Below are 26,761 nucleotides of genomic sequence, written 5' to 3'. Positions count from 1 at the left end.
CCTTGGATGAGGGACATCTTTTGGGTATATGCCTAGGAGCTATATTCTGGGTCTTCAGGTAGAAATATTTCCAGCCTTCTGAGAAAATACAAGATTGATTTCCAGAGTAGTTATACAAGTTTGCAATCCCACCAGCAATGGAGGTATGTTCCCCTTTCTCCATATCCTTGCCAGCATGTGCTGTCCCTTGAGTTTTGACCTTAGCCATTCTGATGGATGTGTAAGATGGAGTCTCAGGTCATTTTGATTTGCATTTCCTTGATGACTAAGGATGTTGAGCATTTCTTTATGTGCTTCTCAGCCATTCAATATTACTCTGCTATTTAGGTCTGTATCCCATTTTTAATTGGATAATTGTGTTTGTAACTTTCTTGAAGACAACTCTCATCAATGGACAGATCATGAAAATAGAAACTAAACAGAGACACAAAGAAACAGAAGTTATGAGCCAAATGGATTTAACAGATATTTATAGAACATTTCATCCTTAAACAAAAGAATATACCTTCTTCTCAGCATCTCATGGTACCTTCTCCAAATTTTGACCACATAATAGGTCAAAAATAGGGCCTTAACAGATACAGAAAGATAGAAATAATCCTATGCGTGCTATCAGATCCCCACGGCCTAAGGCTGGTCTTCAATAACCAATAAGGGAAGAATGCCCACATATACGTGGAAATTGAACAATGCTCTACTCAATGATAACCTGGTCAATGAAGAAATAAAGAAAGAAATAAAGACTTTTTAGAATTTAATGAAAATGAAGGCACAACACACTTAAACATATGGGACACAATGAAAGCAGTGCTAAAGAAGAAAACACACAGCTCTGAGTACCTCCAAAAAGAAACTGGAGAGAGCATTCACTAGCAGCTTGACAGCACACCTAAAAGCTCTAGAACAAAAAGAAGCAAACACCCAAGAAGAGTAGTAGGCAGGAAATAATCAAAGTCATGGCTGAAGACAACCAAGGAGAAACAAATAGAAACTATAAAAAGAATCAACAAAACCAGGAGCTAGTTCTTTATGAAATCAAAAAGATAGATAAACTCTTAGCCAGACTAACCAGAGGGTACACAGAGAGTATCCAAATTAACAAAATCAGAAATGAAATGGGAGATATAACAACAGAATCTGAGGAAATACAAAAATATCATAAGATCCTACTGCAAAACCTTATACTCAACAACTCTGGAAAATCTGAATGAGATGGACAATTTCCTAGACAGATATCAGGTGCCAAAGTTAAATCAGGAACAGATAAACCATCTAAACAACCCCATAACTCCTAAAGAAATAGAAGGTGTTATTAAAAGTCTCCCAAACAAACAAACAAAAAAACCTGAGGACCAGATGGGTTTAGTGGAAAATTATATCAGACCTTCATAGAAGACCTAATACCATTATTGTACACACTATTCCATAAAATAGAAACATAAGGAACACTTCCCAACCGCTTTTATGAAGCCATGAAGCCACAATTATGCTTATATGTAAAACATACAAAGACCCAACGAAGAAAGGGAACTTAATTTCCCTTATATCGACTCAAAAATATTCAAAATATTCTTGCAAACCGAATGCAAGAACACACCAAAACTATTACCCTAACCAATACTATCCAAACTATACCACAAAATGGAAACAGATGGAGCATTACCAAATTACTTCTATGAAGCCACAATTACTCTTATAGCAAAACCACACAAAGACCCAACAAAGAAAGAGAAATTCACACCAATTTCCCTTATGAATATTGACGCAAAAATAATCAATAAAATTCTTGCAAACCGAATCCAAGAACACATCAAAACAATCAAGCATCATAATCAAGTAGGCATCATCTCAGGGATAGAGGGATGGTTTAATATATGAAAATCCATCAATGTAATCCACTATATAAACAAACTCAAAGATAAGAACCACATGATCATTTTATTAGATGCCAAGAAAGCATTTGACAAAATTCAATACCCCTTCATGATAAAAGTCCTGGAAAGATCAGGAATTCAAGGCCCATATTGAAACATAGTAAAAGCCATAGACAGCAAACCAGTATCTAACATTAAACTAAATGGAGAGAAACTTGAAGCAATCCCACTAAAATCAGGGACTAGACAAGCCTGCCCACTCTCTCCCTACTTATTCAATATAGTACTGGAAGTCCTAGCCAGAGCAATCAGACAGCTAAAGAGGTCAGAGGGATACAAACTGGAAGGGAAGAAATCAAAATATCACTATTTGCAGATGATATGCTAGTGTACTTAAGTGACACCAAAAGTTCTATCAGAGAACTACTTAACCTGTTAAACAACTTCAGGAAAGTGTCAGGGTATAAAATTAACTCAAACAAATCAGTAGCTTTTCTCAACTCAAATGATAAACAGGATGAGAAAGAAATTAAGGAAATGACACCCTTTGCAATAGTCCAAAATAATATAAAATATCTTGGTGTGATTTTAACCAAGCAAGTGAAAGATCTGTATGACAAGAACTTCAAGACTCTGAAGAAAGAAATTGAGGAAGATCTCAGAAGATGGAAAGATCTTCCATGCTCATAAAATGGCAGGATTAATTTATTAAAGATGGTCATTTTGCCAAAAGCAATCTACAGATTCAATGAAATCCCCATCAAAATTCCTACTCAATTCTTTATAGAGATAGAAAGAGCAATCTGCAAATACATTTGGAATAACAAAAAACCCAGGATAGCAAAAAACTATATCAACAATAAAGAACTTGGGGAATCACCATCCCTGACTTCAAAGCAGTATTACAGAGCAATAGTCATAAAAACTGTATGGTATTGGTACAGAAACATGCAGATAGATCAGTGGAACAGAATTGAAGATCCAGAAATGAACCAACGAACCTATGGTCATTTGATCTTTGAAAAAGGAGCTAAAACCATCCAATGGAAAAAAAGATAGCATTTTCAGCAAATGGTGCTGGTTCAACTAGAGGTCAGCATGTAGAAGAATGTAAATTGACCCATTCTTATCACCATATACAAAGCTTAAGTCCATGTGGATCAAGGACCTCCACATCAAACCAAATACACTCAAACTAATAGAAGAAAAAGTGGGGCAGAGTCTTGAACACATGGACACAGGGGAAATTTTCCTGAACAAAACACCAATGGCTTATATCCAAGATCATGAATCGACAAATGGGATCTCATAAACCTGCAAAGCTTCTGTAAGGCAAAAAGATACTCTCTTTAGGACAAAGTGGCAACCAACAAATTGGGAAAAGACCAATTCTACATCTGATAGAGAACTAATATCCAAAATATACAAAGAACTCAAGAAGTTAGACTCCTGAGAGCCAAAACGGTGTATAAAGCTAAACAAAACTTTCTCAGCTGAAGATAATCAAATGGCTGAAAAGCACCTAAAGAAATTTTCAATGTCCTTAGTAATCAGGGAAATGCAAATCAAAACAACCCTGAGATTCTACATCACACCAGTCAGAATGGTTAAGATAACAAACTCAGGCAATAGCAGATGCTGGCAAGGATGTGGAGAAAGTGGAACACTGCTCCATTGTTCGTGGGATTGCAAACTGGTACAACCATTCTGGAAATCAGTCTGAAGGTTCCTCAGAAAATTGGACATTCCACTACCTGAGGACCCAGCTATACCTCTCCTGGGCATATACCCAAAAGATGCTTCAACATACAACCAGGAAACATGCTCTACTATGTTCTTGGCAGCCTTATTTATAATAGCCAGAAGCTGGAAAGAACTCAGATGCCCTTCAACAGAGGAATAGATACAACAAATGTGGTACATCTACACAACGGAGTACCACTCAGCTATCAAAAACAATGACTTCGTGAAATTCATAGGCAAGTGGAATGAGTGAGAAAATATCATCCTGAGTGAGGTTACTCAATCACAGATGTACATACTTGGTATGCACTCATTAATAAATGGATATTAGCCAAAAAGCTCAAATTAACCAAGATGCAATCCACAGACCATAGGAAGCTCAAGAAGAAGGATGACCAAAATGCAGATGCTCCCACTCCTTAAAAGGGGAAAAATATCCATTGGAGGGGATAGGGAAGCAAGTTTAAACCAGCAACTCATGCAATTGCCATTTAGAGCCTGACCCACATGTTGCCCATATATATACAGCCACCAAAAGTAGATAAGATTGATGAAGCTAGAAAATGCATGCTGAAAGGGACTAGATAAAGATCTCTCCTGAGAGACACATCCAGAGCATGTCCAATACAGAGGTGAATGCTAGCAGCAAACCACCGAACTGAGAATAGGACCCCATTGGGTGGAAATAGAGGAAGTACTGAAAGAGTTGAAAGAGTATACAACCCCATAAAAAAACAACAATGCCAACCAACCCAGCTTCCATGGATTAAACCACTACGAAAGACTATACATGGACTGACCCAGGGCTCCAACTGCATATGTAGCAGAGAGAATAGCCTTGGGGGGGGGCACCAGGGAAGGGAAGTCCTTGGTCCATGGTTTCCCCCAGTGCAGGGAATATGGGGGACAATAAGGGAGATCTATGGAGGAGGGGGAGGGGAAGGGAGGAAAGGAGCTTATGGACAGGAAACCAGGAAGGAGAATAACATTTGAAATGTAAGTAAATAAATATATCTAATAAAAATTAAAAAAAAAACTATTTCCCATCATGATCAAGTAGGCATCATTACAGGGATGCAGGCATAGTTCAATATAAGAAATTCCATCAACTATGCAAACAAACTCAAAGAAAAAATGCCCATGATCATCTTACTAGATGCTGAGAAAGTATTTGACATAATTCAATACTCCTTCAGGTTAAATGTCTTGGAAAGATCAGGAATTCAAGGCCCATACCTATACATAGTAAAAGGCAAATGCAGGAAACCAGTAGCCAACATCAAACTAAATGGAGAGAAACTTGAAGCAATCCCTCTAAAATCAGGCACTAGACAAGCCTGCCCACTCTCTCCCTACTTATTCAATATAGTTCTTGAAGTTCTAGCCAGAGCAATCAGAAAACAAAAGGAGATCAAAGGGATACAGATTGGAAAGGAAGAAGTTAAAATATCACTACTTGCAGATGATATGATAGTATACTTAAGTGAGCGCAAAAATTCCACCAGAGAACTACTAAACCTGATAAACACCTTCAGCAAAGTGGCTGAATATAAAATTAACTCAAACAAATCATTAGCCTTCCTCTACTCAAAGGCTAAACAGGCTGAGAAAGAAATTGGGGAAATGACATCCATCACAATAGGCACAAATAATATAAAATACCTCAGTGTAACTTTAACCAAGCAAGTGAAAGATCTGTATGATAAGAACTTCAAGTCTCTGAAGAAATAAATTGAAGGAAATCTCAGAAGATGGAAAGATCTGTTATGCTCATGGATTGGCAGGATCAATATAGTAAAAATTCCCATTTTGCCAAAAGCACTCTACATATTCAATGCAATCTCCATCAAAATTCCAACTCAATTCTTCATAGAGTTAGAAAGAGAAAATTGTAAATTCATTTGGAATAACAAAAATCCAGGATAGCAGAAACTATTCTTAACAATAAAACAACTGGGGATCTCCATCCCTGACCTCATGCTGTATTACAGAGCAATAGTGATATAAAAAACAGCATGGTATTGGTACAGAGACAGGCAGGTAGATTAAGTGGAACAGAATTGAAGACCCAGAGATTAGCCCACATACCTATGGTCACTTGATCATTGAAAAATTAACTAAAACCATCCAGTGGGAAAAAAAGATAGCACTTTGAAGAAATGGTGCTGGTTCAACTGGAGGTCAGCATGACAAAAACTCAGTTGATAAAAGATGTGGCAAGGATTTGGAAAAAGAGGAACACTCCTCCATTTATGGTGGAGTGTTCACTCTGGAAATCAGTCTGGAAATCAATTTTCTTCAGAAAATTTGATACAGTACTACTTGAGGACCCAGCTATACCATTCCTGAGCATATTTCCAAAAGATGCTCCAACATATAACAAGACATATGCTCCTCCACCATGTTCATAGCAGTCTTATTTTTAATAGTCAGATGATGGAAATAACCAAGATGCCCTTCTACAGAGGAATAGATACATAAATGTGATACATTTATACAATGGAGTACTACACAGCTATCAAAAACAATGACTTCATGAAATTCATAGCCAAATGGATGGAACTTGAAAGTATTTTCCTGAGTGAGGTAACCCAATCACAAAAGTGCAGGCATGGTATTCACTCCCCTATAAGTGGTTATTTGCCCTAAAGCTTGAATTACCAAGATACAATCCACAGAACACATGAAGCTTAAGTTGGACGACCCAAGTGCTGATGCTTCAGTCTTCTTAAAAGGGGGGAACAAACATATTAATAGGAAGAATATGGTGACAAACTTTGGAGCAGAGACCAAAGGAATGGCCATGGCCATTCAGTCTCTGCCCCACATCTGGATCTAGCCCATATACATACAGCCAGTAAACCCAGAAAATATTGCTGATGCCAAGAAGTGCATGCTGACAAGCGCCTGAAATATCTCTTTCCTGAGAGGCTCTGCCAGAACATGACAAATACAGAGGCAAGTGCTAGCAGCTAACCATTGAACTGAGAATGGGGTCCCCATTGGAGGAGTTAGAGAAGGGATTGAAGGAACTGAAAAGGTTTGCAACCCCATTAGAACAACAATACCTATTAACCAGAGCTCCAAAGGACTAAACCCCTATCCAAAGAGCACACATGGACAGACCCATGGCTTCAGTTTCATATGTAGCAGTGGATGGCCTTGTGGGTATCAATGGGAGGAGAAGCCCTTGGTCCTGCCAAGGGTGGATCCCCCAGTATAGGTAAATGTCAGAGCAGGGAGTTGGGAAGGGGTGGGTGGTTAGGTGGGAAACACCCTCATAGAAGAAGGAGAAGGGGAATGGGATAATGCACTTATGGATGGGATACTGGGAAAGGGGATAACATTTGAAATGTAAATAAAAATATCCAATAAAAAATAGAAAATAATAAAAAAAGAATTTATCAAATTATATTTTGCTCATAGGGAATGTTAGAATAAACTCCAGATGAAAAATGTAAAAAATTGAAACATTAAAATCATAGTATACATGAAATCTTTATGAATAATTTTGTTAAAGAATTATAGTGGGTGATGTCTGTAATGCCAGTGGACTAGTATGTACAATCTATGTTATTAGTAGCAACACTGAGATATTTGACAATAGTAACAATGCAGGAGTCTTGAAATAGTTTGCTCCCATTTTTATAAGTGAGAATATCATTTGCAATCACCATTTGCAATCACTAAAACATACAGGCACTTTTACTAGTTAAGATAGACCAATGAATGTATGCAGAAATAACTTTGGCTATGGAAGGGAGCTTGGAATATGTTAAGCATTTAATATCATACTTTGCTAAGTGCAGACATATCACTTTTCAAAATAATAAATCTAAATCCTGTAATCATTGAATATATAATAAATGCCACACTCAGAACAGTTTGACTGTTCATTCTCAATATATATATATACATATATATATGTATATATATATACATACATATATGTAGTATCATATATATGTGTGTGGATAGATAGATAGATAGATAGATAGATAGATAGATAGATAGATAGATAATATTTTGGCATATAGTAGTTAATGTACTTGCTCTTGATGAGACAAATTTTTTTTATCGTCCTACTTTTTTTTATTAACTTGAGTATTTCTTATTTACATTTGATTGTTATTCTCTTTCCGGTTTCAGGCAAACATCCCCTAACACCTCCCCTCCCTTCCTATGGGTGTTCTCCTCCCCATCCCCCCCCATTGCACGCCCTCCCCACAACTGCCTAGTTCTGGGGTTCAGTCTTAGCAGGACCCAGGGCTTCCCCTTCACTGGTGATCTTACTAGGATATTCATTTGCTTTACCTATGGCGTCAGAGTCCAGGGGTCAGTCCATGTATAGTCTTCAGGTAGTGGCTTAGTCCTGGAAGCTCTGGTTGCATTACATTGTTGTTCATGTGGGGTCTCAAGCCCCTTCAAACTCTTCAGTTCTTTTCTCTGATTCCTTCAAATAGGGTCCTGTTCTCAGTTCAGTGGTTTGCTGCTGGCATTCGCAGAGATGAGACAAATTTTAAAATCACAGAACTATAGTTTCATGTCTCATGTCCCAAGCCCTTAGTATACTTTGTCTATCACTATTTCATCCAGGGAAATGAAGGTGTTTATAACACAAGAAACATCACAATGAAAATATGTCAAAATCATGTCCAAGTAACGCAAATATCACCTAGACACAGTGGACAATCAGTAATTTTTTTAAAAAATAATATGACACATTTTATTGGGCATTCATGACTCTTTGTGTCTACATTCAGAAGATGTTAAGTTTTACAGCAAATATTCTGTGACAAAGTCTCAGAAATTATTTAGAGAAACAAATTGTAACAGTGGGGAAGTTTGTGCCATCTGGTTCATACATTAAAGCAAGTACTGTCTCCTTAGTTTAGTTTATGAGAGATAATTTCTTGTTAACTGGGTCCATTATTTTATTAGTAACTCACAGTTTCACATGTCCAAGATAGAAGTCAAGGTAGAAGACATTATTTGTATATTATAAACAAGGACCACATATATTAAATGGGTAATTAACATATCTCTTTGAAATAAATATAGCAATAAAATTAATTCATTAAGTGGAATAGCAGCATATGTCTCAAAGCAGTTTATCTCTATGTGGTTGTCATGGATACATTATAATGAATTTTTCAAGAGTAAGAGATGCTTCTGCTGTTAATAGCATTGGCTGCCTTTCCAGAGGACCCAGGTTCAATTCCCAGCAAGCATATGGTAGCTTTGAACTGTCTGTAAGTCTGATGTTCTCCTTCCTTGTTGCCTCAGTGGATATCAGTCATATACATGGTATACAGACATACATGTGGGTAAAACACATAAACTCAGCAAGCAAAAATAAAAGAAAAAATTAATAAGGTTCATGACAGAAGAGAGATATCAAACATGGGTGTTTTTAAGTGGAGTAACTTGCTATAAACTTTACTGATTGAAATTGGGAAAATTAATTTTCATTTTTCCAGAGTTGTACTTACTTAGTAATTCAGTTTTCAATGTTCTGTAAGAAATGTTTTCACAATCCAAAATTATTGTGACCTATGTATTACTATTTTGATAACAAAAAAAATATTCCAGGTAAATTATAGCATTATCATTCCCAATGACTAGTACCACTCTCAAAAAGGTTAAGATTTTGATAGATTGTTACTCTTCTTTAAAAATTAATTTTTTTCCATGAATCAGTGATTACAACACTAAAGCCACTCACAGACTGTTTTTATCTAGCATAGGAGAGCCTCTCCCCAAATTGGCAGCTTGTAAGACCTGGATCTATTACTCTGGGACACTGAATAGTATTAAAAATAACAGGATTTGAGTCATATCTCTGGTCTCTAACTATCCAAAAGGTAAGATTATGACTTAATGAGAAACATTTTAGCAAAGAACAGAGATAATTATTGCCTAGCTCTTAATAACTAATACATATGAGCTTCTCATTCGGACAGGAAATGATCTCCTCATGGAAACTCCCTGTTATAAAGATTTCAGAAATTATATAAAATCTATATTGGCACAGTAGTCCTCTTGGCAACTGTCCATTCTCATATTTTGACAGCATTATTTTGCACGCTGTGACAAGCGCCCCAACCTTTACAGTATGTTTCTCATCTAAATTCTTTGAACACATATCACAAGGATCAGAGAACCACAAGCATCCCCCTGGCAGTTTTCAGAAGGCAAAATAGAAAATAAATTGATCAATGATAAGAAAAGTTGTCAACCATGTTTATTTAAAGTCCTTCTCTAATCATTCTTAAATGTGGTTCCTGGATCAGCACATCACTACAGTGGAGGAATTTGGTAGAAATGTATATCATTTAGACAAACAACAGCTTAACTCATTCAGAAATGCTGGGTATAGGTCCCAGCAATCAATCCTTTAATGAGCACTCAAGGGCATACACTCAACTTTACAAATTAGTGTTCTAAAAATATATCAGCTCACAATATTGTTCATAGAGAATGCTCAAAATGTCTAAGTTTCTATGTATTTACTATGATGCACATATTTCACATATTTTTCTGTCTCTCTGTCTCTGTCTCTCTCTCTGTCTGTCTCTCTCTTTCCCTCTTGCACACACACACACGCACAGGCACACACACATGCATAAACACATGCACTATATGTTTTTCATCTAAGTTCTTTAAAAATAGATCACAAGGAACAAGAAACTACAAGCTTCTAGAAGCACTGCAGTTTTCAGAAAGTAAAAGGAGAACTGCCAATGAAACTCACACACTCACACACAGGCACGCACACACACACACACACACACACACACACACATGCATAAAACATGCACATGTATTTTAGCTATTTTTAGAATTAAGTAACTAAATATTTCAGTTAACTTGTCCAAAGATATCCATATAATATATTATAGAGTCTGATGTAAATCCATTTCTACAGATCCTGCTGTGTAATATATTACCTATCATCTAGAATGGTAAGACAACCCAAACTTCAATGTCCATATTTAGAATATTGTCTAGAAATACAGATACTGGTTACAAAGATAACTCAAGCCATATGGAATTCTATGTATTGAAGAAAAAGAGACTAGGAAAATTTTTTTTATCCTTCTGTTCTCAGATTGATAAAAGAATGTATTTCTCTTATTCTAATCAAAATGTAATAAATTATAACTAATTGACTAAATTTTGGAACCAGAGTTTCTGCAAGTCCTGCTGAAATCCTTTCTTTCTCTAAATTTTCAGTTTTCTTTTCCACAGTGATAGGATATAGTGTTTACATACAAGTAAAACTGTGAAAAATCCAATAAGTGTGTGCACAACTAAAAAAAAATAACTACATGTGGTGTCCTTGTAGTGAGGGAATGCCTAGTCTCACTGTAACTTTTTATGCCATATTCTGCTGATATCCCTGGAAGGACTTCTCTTTCAGAATGGAAACATAAAGCAGGGATATGGGAAAGTCGTATATGGTGGGGAAAAGACTGGGAGGAGATAAGAAAACTATATAGTTATGATGTGATATGAGGAGGAAAGGGGGAGGGAGAGAGAGAGGAGAGAGAGAGAGAGAGAGAAAGAAGGATAAAAAAAGTGAAGGAAGAAGAAAACAAAGAGAAAAGGAAGGGAAGGAAGGAAAGAAGGAAGGAAGGGAAAGAAAGGAAGGAAGGAAGAAAAGGAAGAAAACTATCCATTCCCAGATTTTTAATCATTAAACAGGGAGGGCTAGTATCTTCTCCAATCCATGATTGGCTACTGGCAAGCCCCAGTCTTGCATAAGTTTATTGCAGGTGGCCAGAGCTGCTGTGAGGTCCTGACTGCATTGGCTGTGCTATGCTCAGAAGACAACATTTTTTTTAATCTTTCTCCATATATTTGATTCTTCTGTTCTTTCTGCCTCCTCATTTTAATAATGTTTCTGATGCTCTATGTGGATGGTATAAATGCTGTTTCCAGATCATCAGTAAAAGCAAAAAGAAGAATGTAAGGAAGCAGCAAAAAAATTTTTAAAAAAATGCCACGAATGCAGGAAGGAGACTTATAGAGGAGACAGTGGGCAATAGAGATGGAAAAGAGAATAATGAGGACAATTAATAATAACCAGGGTGCACGTTTATCAGATGTCATTGAGCCTTGCAAGCATCCAGAGGAATGAACAAAAGAAACTTCTTTATATTCATCCAGCCTGTAAAATTCTTCTGTAACAACAGAGAACAGAGCATGACAAAGATATCACAATGTGTATGTTAACACGTTTATGAACAAAGATATTTTTCTAAGTGTCTTAGTCAGGGTTTCCATTCCTGCACAAACATCGTTACCAAGAAGCAAGTTGAGGAGGAAAGGGTTTATTCAGCTTACACTTCCACATTGCTGTTTCATCACCAAGGAAAGTCAGGACTGGAATGCACACAGGTCAGGAAGCAGGAGCTGATGCAGAGACCATGGGGGTTTGTTAATTACCAACTTGCTTCGTCTGGCTTGCTCACCTTGCTGTCTTATATAACCCAAGACCACCAGCCCAGGGACTGCACCACCCACAGTGGGCTGGGTCCTCCCGGCTTGATCACTAGCTGAGAAAATGCCTTACAGCTGGATGTCATGGAGGCATTTTCTCAACTGAGGCTCCTTTCTCTGTGATAACTCAAGTTGACACACAAAACCAGCCAGTACACTCACTAAGTTTCTTCATCATTCCAGGTCATTCCTGCAAAGTTTTATACTTATATCTAAAATTTCCTAAGACATTAATGAATATCTGGAGATAAGTTTACAGAAACTACTCACTTACTTAGTCCAAATTCACTGCACTTCTGTACCTTATGTTGCTATACTTTACATTGTAATAAAGTAAATTTTGAGAAAGTGAAAATATTATTGCCATTAAAAGCATAGGTCTGGATGAAAATAACTTTCCCAGAGATTATGATTGGCAAGTGTTCCTGATTGTTTGTTTTTATTTTACATAATACAACAGAGAACTTCATACTTGTTTACTTACATAAAGAAATTTTTGTGGGATTATTTCATCATGCTTTGTAACTCAATAAAACTAGACTTTAGTTCTCCTTACCCCCAATTCTAGAGAGGAAAAACAGCATTATCTGCCTAACAGACTTGATAACAGAATTGAAGGAAGTAATTAACTGAAGTGTAATCTACCAATTCCATAACCTACAATGTAAAACTTGTCCTTAAAATTCTACATATTAGGCTGTTACGTTTATTTCCCCCTTTGGGTAGTAAAAATGAGGAAAATACATTTTCAGTCTTCGATAACTTTAGTACAATTGTGGGGTTTACCAATTCTCCTTTGTATGTTATTGTTTCCTTGCCTCTACCTATATTGCCATCACACTATGATTTTCTATTTTGACAACATTAGTTAAAAAATGGTCAGTGTTACTCTCTGTGTACTTATTATCTTTCATAAGTCGGGTGTTTATTACCTACTGACATTCCCTTAGTGTGGTATCCTATATTTGCATCATTTCAATTGTAAGGTCCTTGAGGTCAGAGACTCATCTCCTTAGACACTTATAACAAGGCACCAAATATATCATAAATGTATCTTAAAAATAAATTGAACAATTGGCTAATGCAGTGATTCTCGACCTGTGTGTTATGACACCTTTGGGGGGCCAAATGACCCATTCATGGGGGTCGCATATCAGATATTTGCTATTTATATTAAAATTCATAACAGTAGCAAACTTACAGTTATGAAGTAGCAATGAAAATAATTTACGGTTGGAAGTCACCACAACATGAGGAACTGTTTTAAGTTGGTACAGTTTTAGGATGGTTGAGAGCCAATTGGCTAATGGACTACAAACTTCAGTTGTCTCATATACTCAAATACTTTCCTGCTTTGTGAAGCCAGTGGGGTAAAACAGATTGAAACTAGAACGTTACACATGCAACTACCACTAAGTTGTCAAGTTTTAGATCTATGTTAGATTCAAGCATATCTTAAATAAATTTTATTATTTAGCAGGATTTGTAAGGTTTCCTTATAGGGTTGAATAATTCACATAAAGGCATTTATAGCCTACTATACCACAATAGCACTCATCTTCTAAGATATATCTCCTTAAATTCTGTGGAGTAAATTGTTACATCATAGTGAAAGGCTCATTTAAAATGGGCAGTGAAGGAAAACATATTAATATAATAGAAATATGTTATAATAGTGGTAACTCTCCTTTTGCAGTCTTTGTATCTAGTTTCTGAATTATCAACACACATTCTGTTTTCTTACAGTATAACTTGTTAATTACCTTATTTTGTAAACCAGTAAACCTAGCTTCTCTATATTTTTGCTTAATATATTTAATTTATGACATGCCAATTTCATGATGTCCTGTTTTCAGAATTTTCATATTGGGATACCATACCATATATATATCAAGCATCCATTAAATTAAATTGTATTATTACTGATAAATTCTCATGAATATTAGGTGGGAGAGGGTTTAAATCCAAATCAGTTCTCTTATGGGAAAGCTGTTTGGATAAATGATTTGAAAGGAGAACAAGTTAAAACCAAGGATTTAAATGAGGATTATGTATGGATTTCAATTATCCTTATCATTTGGCTCTACCATAATCCCTTCTTGTTATTTTCAGTTAATTGGGCTTTTCTGTGTTGTGAAATTTTCCCCAGACTTAGGCGGTTTGATGAATAAATGTCAAATCTTTGTTAGCAGTATTTTAAAACTGCAGTGGTAATTTTCATGAATATAATGGAAGCATTTTTCATTCAAAATAACATTATATGCAATTATACAATCGAACCATAATGCATATTTATCTATGGTTTTCATTATATATTTATTTTTCCCTTAGTTATAGGAGGGGATATAAAATAATTGTCCTGTATGAACCAAGAAAATATACATATATTTAGATCTCCTTTCTTCTAAATTAACTCAGACATTGCTACAGTTGAAATTCATTGCATTTAGATGTTCAAAAAAGGTCTTTCTTTATTCTTCACATCCACTGCAATGGATTGTAATGGCTCATGGCTCACAAGTATATGTGTACACTCTGTTCTCATATATACTTACAACTCTTAAAGTAAATTCAGCATTAAGGCTGTAGATTATGGCTTTAAACTATGTACTTACTTGAAAATCTAATGAAAAGGATAAATTATAGAGAAGAATTTGTGTCTACCAGTATAACTCTCAATTCCAGAGCCCTGAATCTCTTTAGTGTGAGTCAAAACTACTTCACATGATTACAGCGTCAGTGGGGAAGACAGGAAAAAGAAAAATTAATATGGAATAGCAGTGACTTTCTTTTAGCTTTTGTTCATGTAATAATGTGGTTTTACACTGAACTATGTAAGTGATTAAGCTGTTGTGAAACACAGAAATATATATTGTTACAGTGTTGTCCTGAATAAACTGGAGGGGTGTGTTCTAAATTCTGGGGTATTTGGAGGAAAATAGCTATACTAAGTACAAAGATATTTCTAGGAACTTCACCCTTCAAAAAATTACTATTCTCTAGATCCCTGGAAATGACAATAGCAAGTTGTATCTATATTATTATTTCATAGGCAATACTAGGCTGCACTACTCTGAATATTGCCTTTTCACTGGCCTGGCACAGAACCCAAGTCACAATTGCTCATATTACTGGATAGATTTTATAATACCCTGTAATCTCATATCTATAGCTACAGGTTTGTTTTCCATAGCCAAAATTAAATTAATTATTTCTTTAAATTTTTATTTTATTTTTATTTAAGTTTATTATTTAAAATAAATGTAAAATTTAACTTATATTTCTTTTCTTTTTTATTTATTCAATTTACATCCTGCTCTATTCCCCTTTCCTGGCTACCCCTCCCCCAACCCTTCCCCTAAATCCTCTCTGCTTCTCCTCTGGGAACTGGGGGGGGGGTATCCTCACACATTGACACATCAAGTCTCTGCAAAGCTAGGAATATCCTCTCCCACTGAGGCCAGAAAGGGCAGCCCAGCTAGAAGAACATATCACACATACAGGCAACCAGCTTTTAGGATAGCCCGCCCCTACTTCTGCTCCAATTTTTCAGGAGCCACATGAAGACCAAGCTGCACATCTGCTACATATGTGCTAGAAGGCCTAGGTTCAGGCCATGTATGTTCTTTGCTTGGTTGTTCAGTCTAACCAGGGGTCCAGATTAGTTTACTCTGATGGTCTTCCTCTAGAGTTCCTGTCCCCTTCTGGGTACAACCCTTCCTCCTAGTCATCCATACGAGCTCTCAAGTTCTAGCCACTGTTTGCCTGTGGATATCTGCTTCTGTCTGAGTCAATTGCTGGGTGGAGTGTCTCAGAGGACAGCCCTACTAGACTCCTGTCTGCAAGCATAACAGAATATGATTAATAGGGTCAGGGACTGGTGCTTGTCTATGGGGTGGGCCTCAAGTTGGGCTGTTTATTGGTTGGTCATTCCCTTAATCTCTGTTTCATCCCCATGCTTGCATTTCTTGTAGGCAGGATAAATTTGGGGTTGAAGGTTTTGTGGACAGGATGGTGGCTCCACTGGGGTTCCTGCCTGGCTATAAAAGGTGGCCTCTTGAAGTTCTATGTCCCCAACTTAGGGAGTTACAGCTAAGGTGATCCCACTGATTTTTTTTTTTTGCTTTTGTCAGAGTACTTTATTATAACAAAGAGAAAGGTAACAGAGATGGCATCAGATTGCATACAACATTTTTCAAAAATTAGAAATAAAATGAAGGGTAAAATGTTTGTACATTCAGTCCTCCTGATAGGATAGAAATGCTAAGCAGAGATCATGTTGTTTCTTAGTGTCTTAACATTTATATGATTGTTTAAAATTCTGTAATATTACCTTCTTTTGTTCCCATCTCTAAGTGGGAATTGTAATCAGACACTTTATTTGGAGAATCTTGTCTATTGAACATAATAAATTCAGCTGGGAGTAAAAGCTCTTTTCATGTGAACCAACGTTTTGAACATTTTGTGTACAAGGTTACCAGGGGCTGCTCACTAAAATGCATTCCCTACTGATGTTGGATCCTTAGCAACAAATATGAGAACAGAATGCAAAAGTAAAACTAAGCATCCAGCTTAAAATTAACAAAGTTTCTGTGATTTCCCCTTTTGTAGTCTATGGTTGGCACCAAATACTTGCCAAGTGTCTTCCTTTTCCTTCCTTCCTTCTTTCTTTCTTTCTTTCTTTCTTTCTTTCTTTCTTTTTTTGACCCCCATTGTTTCTTGGGTGTCTGCTTTATTCAGGTCTCTTTCTCATCATGGAAATGCCCCTTCTATTTCAATATGGAGAGCTTTTACATGATAACCTAGATCCAGATTTTGAAAACTCATGAAATATTGCAAAACCAAACTCACATTTCTTCATGAACAGTGACTTTGAACAAGTCACTTCATCACTGAGATTTTTCTGTGTTTACAGGAGAACGGCAAATGATGATACCAAAGTCATATAATAATTGGCCTAAATTGCAATATTAAATACAGAGAGTTCTAAAATATATTAAGTAGTAAAGATTATAAGTGTAGAAAATCATCTCCATCGAGTTGAAATAATGTCCAAGGGGCATTATTTGACTGAGTGGTTAAAAATATGTACTTCTCTTGCAGACAAGACAATTTAACTTCCTAATACCCATATCCAGCAATAGGACACAGGACAGCCAGGTACTTATACTATACTCATGTGCATGTGCACACGTGCAAACACACATAAACACAATTAGAATCAAAGTTACCTAATTTTTAAGCTCTGTGATTATGGTGAAGTGTCAATATTCTCAAAAAGGTCTACAATAATAAAAGATTTGGTCCCATGGTGGCAATTTTGAAGGCAAAGAAATCTTTTTGAGGGGTAAATCCTAGGGGAACTTCCATATGTAACCTGTAGGGAGTGTAAGATATTTGTCAGGAAATGTTGTTATAAACCAAGAAGGCCTGATCTTAGCCATTCTCTTTTTCTCTGCCCTTGTTAGACTTATAACTGCTTGCTACGACTATGATGTTGTATTATCTTCTATAATACTTACTCAAAAAATTAGTGATGTATTTGATCTTGAATTTTTGACCAAAAGAAATTGTGAGCTAAATTAATCTCCATAAATAATTTGATTCATTATTTCTTTGTTTCATAGAATTAGGTACTTTCCAGCCACTAGGATTTGAATGCCTGACAGAAACAAACTAAAGAAAGAGTGGTTTATTTTGAATCACAGTTTCAGAAAGTTTTTAGAGTGAAGTGGTATTGGAGACTTTTTTATATAATAGCACAGTGGGTGACTAGAAAGCACTGAATTAAAGTCTGGACTGAACTTACAAAAGCACATTCACGGGAGTGTTACCATAATGTTATACTGCAGTGTGTAAATATTATCCTAGTACTATTCAAATATTGATTTCTGTGGCCCCATATCTGGTTGAAATCCAGACATGGCATTGTAATACTTATTCTAAGTATCTCCTGTCTCAATGCTGTATAAACATTGCTCCCCAATTATCTTTGATTGCTGAATAAAATACTGATCAGCCTATGACTGGGCTGAGGAGACTATGGAGCTGGATTTCTAATCCCAGCCAGAAGATGGCTAGAAAGAGAAGGAAAAGAAGCATTCACCACAAGGTGAGGGACCAGGAGCCACCAAGTGAACACAGATGGAGCAGAGAGAGCCGGGTCAGTACTAAAATGTAAGTAACTCATGACTTTCCACTGGGAAATAACTAGATTATTTTAGAGGATTAGAAAAGATTAATATCTGCTAAGTCATTGTCCCTTAAAAATTGTTGAATAAATCGTATAGTCTCTGCCTCAATTACTTGTAAGCTAGCTGGGTTAGGGAAAAACTTCCACTTTTAAAGTTGTACAGAAGATCTATGTCCATCAGTTCCTTAAAGGTTCTCTAGTCTTAAAATAGAACATCTAGAAAATGAACACTCAGAAGATAAGCCTTGGAGAACATTCCAAATGAAATCCATATTATGCAGCAAAGATCTATCATGGTACATTCTAAATGCATGAACTTTCATGTAAAAGAAATAAAAATTATATTTAAAAATTAGACGTAATACTGCTGGACATGGTACCACAGGCCTTTAATCCCAGTACTTTGGAAGCAGAGGAGGGCTGATAGCTATAAGTACAATGTCAGACTGGACTACATAATAAGTTATACATAACCATCCAAGGATACATGATTTATAAAGCTAAAAATATAATGAAATAAATGGTATCATCAGCAAATGTTGCTGGTCGAACTGGATTGTGCATGGAGAAGAATGCAAATAGATTCATTCTTATCGCTCTATACAAAACTCAACTCCAAGTACATCAAAGATATCAACATAAGGCCATATCAACATAAGGCCAGATACTCAGAATCTGATAGAAGAGAGAGTGGTTAGTCATCTTGAACTCATTGGTGCAGGAAATTATTTTCTGAACAAAATCTTGATAGCATAAGGCACTAACAATATCAATTAATAAGTGGGACCTCATGAAACTGAAGTTTCTGCAGGGCAAAAGAGACCATCATTCAGACAAGGTAGAAGCCTACAGAATGGAAAAGGATTTTTACCAAGTATATACCTGATAGAAGGCTAATATTTAAAATAAATAAAGAACTCAAAACAAAACAAAACAAAGTATACTGGGAATCAAGAAAACAAATAATTCAATTAATATGGAGTACAGGTCTGAACAGAGTTCTCATAAGAAGAAACTAAAATGGCTGAGAACCATTTAAACGTTCAAAATTCTTAGTCATCAGTGAAATACAATTCAAAACTTCGACATGTCAACTTACATCACTGAGAACAAATGACAGACCATGCTGTCAAGGATGTGGAATAAGTAAAATATTCATCTATTCTGGTAGGAATGAAAACTACAGCTACTTTGGATATCAGTCTGGCAGTTCTTCAAGAAGCTGAAAATAGATCTACCTCAAGATCCAGCTGTAACATTCTTCAATACATAGCCAAAGGTTGCTTCTTTCTACTGCAAAGATACTTGATCAACCATGTTCATTGCTATCATTGCTGTTTTATTCACAATTGTAGAAATTGAAAACAACCTAGATGTTCACTGATACATGAATTGATGAAAAAAATGTAGTAAATTTACACAATGGAATATTACTGAGCTGTCAAAACATGAAATCGGGAATGCACAGGTAAATGGATGGAGGTAGAAAACCAAAACATCGTGAGTGAAGTAATTCAATTCCAGAAACAGAATTATGGTATATATTCACTTATATGTGATTATTAGATTTTATATCATAGATATAAACCAACCTACAGCCCATAGAACCACAAATATTAGATGGAGAGTAAGGGAGTGAACATAGGGACTAATATTCTTAGGAATGGAAAATAAAATAGCTATAAATAGAGAGGAGTCGGGGCACTAAATGGGAGGATACACTGGGGAAGGGGAGGGAAGAGTGAAACAAGTAAAGGAATATGGTAAGAACAGCTAAAAATAAGGGTCATTTGAGGGGGGTCATATAGAAACCTAATATAGTAGAAGCCTCTAAATAATATACTTATTTTAAAGCAATCTAAAACATATCACCAAATGACTTGAGAGAGCTCCAACCAATTTGATATTATCTTGTCACTGAATCTCAGGGGTTCCAGTAGCAGGAATGAGTGATATATTGTAGAGTTGTAGGCCTTAATGCTCAGCCACAGGGCATGTCCACTTAGGGAGGCAGAACTATGGGAGTTTGACTGTGCTTATCCCATATCACCACAGGGGTGGGTGCTAGGACATAGGGAAGCATTGAGACTCCACTCTGGGGGTTAGAACCACCACTCTGGGGGTGGGAAAGCAGTCTTAGGTGTGGAAAATAAGCTCTGGTTCAGGGGTCCCCACATGTGGCAAGGCTGGGGTAGTGGGGTTCTCAGACTTTTGGACATCCAGGCACCACTGGGAGTCCTGGAAGAGCAAAGAACAAAGTGGGAGGGAGAGCATAGGCTGTGGACAGCATTTAGCCTGGGGCTGGGGTTGGAAAGCTTGTCCCATTGGGGATGATTGTCCACAGCTTATTGGATGTAGACTTGATGGCAGTTGTGTCTGGGAACACAGAAAGGCCTTATATGGGAGATTAGGTTGCAGCACTGTAGGCAAAGGCCTTCTGTATGACTCCCCATAGGTGGACAGATTTTGGTGAAAAGAGACAGTCCATGGTTCTAAACAGTTTACTGTCATGTCAAAAAGTGGATGCATAAGACCATACCCCACTTCAGGGTGGGCCTGGGATTAAATACCTATTTGAGAGAGGAATGTCTGGAAAGGGAAGCTTATTAGATAAGCCCTCCAGGCCTCTAGGTACCTTTTAGCATAGGGAATTCTGTTTTGGGTCTATGTGACCACAGGTCACATCTCTTTTATATGAGAGGCATGGCAAGTATTCCAAGTGAAGAATCTGGCAGGGAACTGGGAGTTGCCTAAACATCAGATGTGTGCTCACTGAGTCTGCAGGTCTCAAACTTCTCTACCTTACCAAACTTCCTGGCATAGTTCTATGTTCCACAATATATGACTAAATTGTCAGCCAAAGGGTCCTCGTTGGAACTCCTAGACATTTCAGGTTATTGCTAAAGCTATTGAGATGCTCTCTACAAACTGACTGTAAGGTCTTAATAGCTAAATACAATATCTACACAACCTGTTAAGCAGAGAGGAGTTGAGCTGATGTGTTTAACACCAAAGATTAGTGTTAATGGTACTAGAAGATACTCTGAACACTATCAAAGGAGAACCATAAAGAGCAACCCAGCTACAAACCTGAAGATCTACAATGGTGACCTTCCTGCAATAGAAACTAGTACAATAGTGGCACAAGTTATGAGAGTAACCAACCAATATCTGATTGGATTTAAGACCAACACAGGAGATGGAACTCCATCCCTGACACTACTGAAGTGGCCAAGAAACTGAGCCTAGATAGTCCAGGCATGTAGAGAAAAACCAACTAGTAATTTTCTGCTAAAAAATGCATACCAATAAAATGACGTCTAATTTTGCTAGATTTATATATCAGCGCCTTACTCAGGCAAGACCCATTATGTGCAGAGGGAGAGACCTCAGAACATACAGCCCTAAGGGAAATGTCTCCATTGAAGGACTCTAGTTCTTACTGAAGTGTAAGAGCTATTAAGAGGCTTGGCCTGGTAGAAAGTAGGTAGGTTATTGAGTTCCTGTGAAGGACCCTAAGGGCTTTCACCAGCTTTACACCCACCATCCCAGGTCAAGATTACAAGTACCAGCTTCCCACCCTTGGTCAAGGCTAGGCCAAGTTCCATTTTCCACTCAAAGTTCTCAGGAGGAGCAGGAACATTCTTAAAAATGACAGAATGTACTGACTGATAGTCATCTGACCATCTGGTCACAGAAAGAGTTCAAATGCATGTCATATGCTTGCTAGCCAATACATCAAAAGGTCAGTATGCTTAGCAATAAGTTTAAACTGTAACCTTGCTGGTGGAACCTGTACCCTTAAAAAGTATGAAAACTGCTTGTTCAATAAGAGGTCAGCATGTAGAAGAATGCAAATTGATCCATTCTTGTCACCCTGTACAAAGCTTAAGTCCAAGTGGATCAAGAACCTCCACATCAAACCAGATTCACTCAAATTAATAGAAGAAAAAGTGGGGAAGAGTCTTGATCACATAGGCACTGGGGAAAATTTTCTGAACAAAACAGCAATGGTTTATGCTCTAAGATCAAGAATTGACAAATGGGACCTTATAAAGTTGCAAAGCTTCTGTAAGGCAAAGAACCCTGTCATTAGGCCAAAATAGCAAGCAACAGATAAGGAAAATAACTTTACCAACCCTATAAGAGATAGAGGCCTGATATCCAAAATATACAAAGAACTTAAGAAGTTAGACTCCAGAGAGCCAAAAAATCCCTATTAAAAAATTGGGGTACGGAGTTAAACAAAAATTCTCAGCTGAGGAATATTGAATGGCTGAGATGTACCTAAAGAAATGCTCAACATCTTTAGTCGTTGGGGAAATGCAAATCAAAACAACACTGAGATTCTACCTCACACCAGTCATAATGGCTAAGATCAAAAACTCGGGTGACATCAGATTCTGACAAGGATGTGGAGAAAGAGGAGCACTACTCCATTGTGTGTGGGATTGCAAACTGGTACAATCACTCTGGAAATAAGTCTGGAGATTCCTCAGAAAATTAGACACTGCACTACCTGAGGATCTAGCTATACCTCTCCTGCACATATACCCAAAAGATGCTCCAACATACAACAAAGGCACATGATCCACTATGTTCATAACAACTTTATTTATAACAGCTAGAAGCTAGAAAGGACCCAGGTGTCCTTCAACAGAGAATGGATACAGAAATGTGGTACATCTACACAATGGAGTACTACAGCTATCAAAAAATGATGACTTCATGAAATCTATAGGTAAATGGGTTGAACTAGAAAAAAATCACCCTGGAGGAGGTAAACCAAATCACAGAAAAACACACAGGGTATGTACTCACTGATAATTAGATATTATGTCAGAAACTCGAATTACCCAATCCACAGACCACATGAAGCTCAAGAAGAAAGATCACCAAAGTGCAGATGCTTCACTCTTTCTTAAAAGGGAAAACAAAAATATTTATAGGAGGAGATAGGGAGGCAAAGTTTAGAGCAGAGACTGAAGGAACAGCCATTCAGATCCTGTTCCACAAAAACTAGATAAGATGGATGAAACTAAGAAGTGCGTGCTGACAGGAACCAGATATAGCTGTCTCCTGAGAGACAAAGCCATAGAATGACAAATACAGAGGTGAATGCCAGCAGCAAACAACTGAACTGAGAACGGGAACCCCATTGGAGGAATTAGAGAAAGGACTGAATGATCGAAGTGGCTTCCAACCCCATAAGAACAAAAACGCCAACCTACCAGAGCTCCCAGAGTCTAAACCAATACTCAAAGACTATACGTGGAAAGACCTATAGTTCCAACTGCATATGTAGCAGAGGATGGCCTTGTTGGGTACCAATGGAAAGAGACGACAACCTTGGTCATGCCAAGGTTGGACCCAAAGTGTAGGAGAATGTCAGGGTGTCGGGAAGTGGGGGCAGATGGGGAGTGGAACAGCCTTATAGAAGAAGGAGAATGGGATGGAATAGGGGACTTATGTCTGAGAAACCAGGAAAGGGAATAAGATTTGGAATGTAAATAAAGAAATATCCAATAAAAGGAAAAAAATGCTATAGCTATTTGGTGTCACCTTCTAGTCACTGGCCATGAGGGGCTGATTGAAGGTCGACCTGGAGGCGCCAGAAAATAACCTTTTGCATTTAAATCTAATTCTGTTCTTGTGTCTCACTTGGGGTGTCCCGGTAGTTAAGATTCACTTTGAACCTTACACCATCAAATGCCTTGCCTTATGGATCAGGGAACCTTGCATAAGAGGAGTTGTGAAGATTATAAGAGCTGGAGAGGATCAAGGAAATAAGACCTCAACAGAGCGGGGCAGATACACATATTAATTCACAAGACTGTGGCAGCCTCATCAGATAAGGTCCCAATGCTGAGTGGAAAAATAAATACAGGCCCCAGACTTTGTACTAGAAGCTAGGGGCAATTGATAGCCACTTACAAATTAAAAAAAGAAATAGTCCAACAGATTCTCACTGGGGATACAAACCACGCTTAAGGGTAGGGCCCATGCCCAGCAGTAGATGGCCATCAAAAAACAAACAAAACACCTCAACATCTTTGGAGGTTCTTTGCTTCATAAAATTTAGACAGAACATTTATAATTTTAATTTTATTTAATTCTGTTTTAATTATTACTCTACAGATCATATATATATATAATAGGTTCAAGTTTTAAGCTTTTATGGGATTCCTTTGTGTGCCAAAGTGTATCTCTCTGAATCTATATGTGTTTTTTGTGCTTTATCTTTGGGGCTTCCTCCTCCTTCTCCTCCTCCCCCTCCTCCTCCTGCTCCTCCTCCTCCTCTTTTTCCTTTATTCTGATGTGTTTTTTGTTTTATTTTATTTTATTTTATTATTCATTAGATGCTCATCTATTTTTAACCAGAGATAGAAAGAGTATAGATTTAGATGGTAGGGGATGTGGGAAGGTTCTCTGAGGAGTTGGAGGATGAGAAAGCATAATCATAATATATTTTATGAATTATAATCTATTTTCAATAAACTAAAAAAGGAAAGCAAAAGACAAATAATAAGAGCAGCTATAAAAATGCCAGAGATAACATTTGAAATGTAAATACATAAAATATCTGTCATAGTTAGGATCTTATTGCTGTGAACAGACACTATGATCAACATAAGTTTTATAAAGAACAACATTTAATTGGGGCTGGCTTACAGGTTCAGAGGTTCTGTCCATTATCATCAAGGAGGGAACATGGCAGCATCACAGCATCCAATCATGCATGGTGCAGGAGGAGCTGAGTTCTACATCTTCACCTGAAGGAAGCCAGAACAGCCTGAGCATCCTCATGCAGCTGGAGGGAGGGACTCCAAGCCCACCCCCACAGTGACACACTTCCTCCAACAAGGCCAAACCTAATAGTATCACTCACTGGGCCAAGCATATGCAAACCATCACAATATCCAATTAAAAATTTGACCACTACACTAAGGAAGGCAAATAATAACCATGAGAGAAATTGATAATTAAAGTAATGGCCTACACATTTAAGCATTTTGTTCTCATATTATGTATTTCAAACCAATAATTTTCAGTCTCTAAGTTTCAAGCTTTCAAAAGGTCCCAAGATACTGCAACAGTATATTAAAAACAAAGTGGGCATAAATGTGCTCTCTAAAATGGTTTGAAATCCAGATGTGTTCAATGCAAAAGGAAGCTGTGAAGTTAATTCTGTTCTTTCTTATCCTTATTTCTGCAAATATTCCCCCTAATCTTCTATGGTGGGTTTTGTGCTGCTGGAAGAAAGCTAATGTCTACTAATGGTATAACCCAAAGTCTTTTGCTGCCTATACTTTAGTTAAACTCTTGATTCAAGGTAGGTGATAACAGCATGAGATTTGTGAGATGGAAGTAAGGGTAATAAAAGAGACTCATGAAAAGAGATCTGTATATGAAGGAGTCTCATCTACCTACTCAGTGTCTCAGTATGGTTCTTATACAATTTATGTAAAGACCCATCTTCCACACTTTCTAACTCTCCCCTAAAATTCAGTGCCTATGCTCTCCCTAATTCATCTACTTTAATGGCTTGAATCCCTAACTGAGGATCTCTTAGCACAGACTATCACTTTCTAAATAGTCTATCAAAACACTGAGTTACATTCCATCTCCTAGTAATCTCCTGACTAATGCAGAAGCCACAACAAAATCTTCTCATTATTTCAAAGCCTTTGTGTTGCTATATTTTTAAACAGTAGTGTCTAAAACAATACATATTTTAAATAGTATACAAAGTCAATTTGATGGCTTATACAATATTTATCACTTACGGATGCTATTGTTTGCAAAGACAAGCTTGCATGGGTGTCTGGTATTTTAATATAATTTATTCTGCCATGAAAGAAACCTTATTTGAAGAAAGCCTTGTAATAACACTATTCTATGAGACACTGACACTTCTGAAGCAAAGCTATGGACCCACGTTTTTAATTGTAGTATCTGAAGTTTTGGTAATACCTTTTTACTTACTAAAGTCTTCTTTTAGCTTTTAAATAACTTTGTCTTGAAGCTAACCATATCATTTTTAAACTTAATTGAGGCCAATCTATTAAACACTCAGGTAAGAGTAATTTCAGGCTTTTAGGAAATTTGAAAGAAAGTGAAAACTAAGCAATATGATGGCAAAGATTTTCTAACCTTTAGTTATTTTCACCCTATCTTATAACAAGGACTGGATTACTTAACAATATATTATTGTTCTAATCAAATTACTATTCAATAGTTATTAATATTAATATTAATAATGATAATTCTAAATATGACAATTGACTAAATCAAGATATGCAATAGCAGATTTTCATTATATATAAGACTGTATTATGTTTCCATTCCTTAGTAACATTCTAATGCATATATGCTGTACAATTTATTCAGAAATGGCTTTGGGTTCGGTGTCTGTATATGATAAGGATCCCCAAGAGGGACAATC

This window comes from Rattus rattus, chromosome X (assembly GCF_011064425.1).
Source record: "Rattus rattus isolate New Zealand chromosome X, Rrattus_CSIRO_v1, whole genome shotgun sequence".
Lineage (NCBI taxonomy): Eukaryota > Metazoa > Chordata > Mammalia > Rodentia > Muridae > Rattus > Rattus rattus.
This window is presented reverse-complemented; position numbering follows the sequence as displayed.